The following is a 1707-nucleotide window of genomic DNA, read 5'->3' as shown; positions in this document are numbered from 1 at the left end:
GTTGTTGTATGGGCGAATTCTCTTAATGAAAGCCTTCTTTTTGGATCTCGTGTGAGGGTTGTCATAACATCTGTCTATCTGTTGTGAAATTACTTTCTAGAGTCCTAAGGGTAGTCTCAAAGATAAGGGATTCAAGCCGTATTCGTTTTGATTAGCTGTCCCAAGGAAAGGATTGTGAACACTACGCCCAAATCGATGAGGAGGGGCGTAGTGACGGACCATAAATGTGTCTTGGGTAAACTTGACTAATTATGATAACAACTATTCTAGAAAATCAAAAGGCGAACATCTAATCTAGACCCGGTCGCCTTTCTATGAAATGAAGGCGAGCAACCCAGCCCCCCTCTTGCTTATAGTCGTCAGGGTCAGCGGTCTTTCCTTTTGCAATAGCAGCTCCAAGAAGCTAGGCTTAGGGTGCGCCTCCTGCGGTCGTTTCAGTGACTCATAGGGCTTCCCTCAGCTCAGACTGGTGTCGCCACCTCTCCCGGGACCGGAATGATTATCCCTGCCCGATGGGTCTACATTCATCCCTGAATGTCGTCGGGTACTGTTCACTTCCCCGCCATTCTTGTAACCGTCACCTGTAATCCGCGCAGGTGTGTCCGCACCCCCTGGAGTGGACGAGAAAGAAAGGATTTCTCGGAGCAACCCCCCTGGTTCCAGACCCAGGAGTTCACTTTCCCGTATGAGCATTCGGTACATGTATAAGTCCGTGGAAGAGTCAAAGGGTCACCACTACTGAGGATCTCCCCCCTATATCTTAGATGGGTCGTCTGAGGGTTCGCCGCGGTTCATTGCTTTGCTGACACACTAGGCTACCCTTCTCCGAAAGCTCCGCGGGACCACCTACCACTAGTCTTCTTCGGCCGGAGGGGTTTATTGCACGCACAAAACCGTCGGGACGCTAGCTCCCACAGAGGAAAGCCCAACAAATATCAGATGCGAAGCCCCACACCTCATTAAGATCATATTGGCATACTCCCCCAAAAAAAAAGAGCAGACCACATTGAAGACGGGAGTGAGGTACAACAAGGCCATTTCCGTCCACCTTCTCACGGAGCCGTACGTGGACGTTACCGCTCATACAGCTCCAAGCCATCAAGCAATTAGCTTTCAGAATGGAAGTGTGGATGAATCGACATCAATTCGGGTTTTCTTAGAATAGAAGCAAGAACATGCATGCTCCTTCACAGTCGCGCACCTTTCACAAAAACCTAAGGATCCCCCCTCCCCCCTTGCGCGCTTTTTGAAGCTGAGAGTGAAGGCCTTCCTTATCCTTAGACGTTCTCGCTCGATCGAAAGGAGATAACACATACGAAACCTGAGCTTCGCTTACTTTCTTTTCTTAGGTATAACCTTCACCACGACCTTAGTGGCTTAGCTCTTAGCGCTTCCCGCGGGAACGAGCGGATAGAGAAATGGAAATGTTGGCTCTGCGATCGACATGTGGACTGACGGACTGACCAGTTCCTTTTTCTGTGCTTTAAGGGTACAGGGGCAGACCCCACCCTATTGATTTGGTCATGTCCCTTGCCGAAATTGGGCCGGGAGGAAGAGGGTTGGCTTTGCCAACGCAGTCCGCGCGGTACGGAAGATTGGTCCGCTCCGCAAAGCTGAGCTTTTTGGTTCCAGGCCTTCAACCATTTTTGCCTCCTTTCTCTTGCTTGATTTCATAGTTCCAATGCCCGAGCTCCAGCTTTGCTTGCG

General features: G+C 50.3%; 1 pseudogene; it reads left to right on the top strand.

The window, feature by feature from the left end:
- The first annotated feature begins 494 nt into the window (after positions 1–494).
- Positions 495–1381, top strand: LOC114578496 (annotated as a pseudogene).
- The last annotated feature ends 326 nt before the right edge of the window (positions 1382–1707 follow it).

Source organism: Dendrobium catenatum, unplaced genomic scaffold (genome assembly GCF_001605985.2).
Source record: "Dendrobium catenatum unplaced genomic scaffold, ASM160598v2 original_scaffold_53304, whole genome shotgun sequence".
NCBI lineage: Eukaryota > Viridiplantae > Streptophyta > Magnoliopsida > Asparagales > Orchidaceae > Dendrobium > Dendrobium catenatum.
The sequence above is the reverse complement of the archived record's forward strand: the minus strand, read 5'-3'. Positions and strand labels throughout refer to the sequence as shown.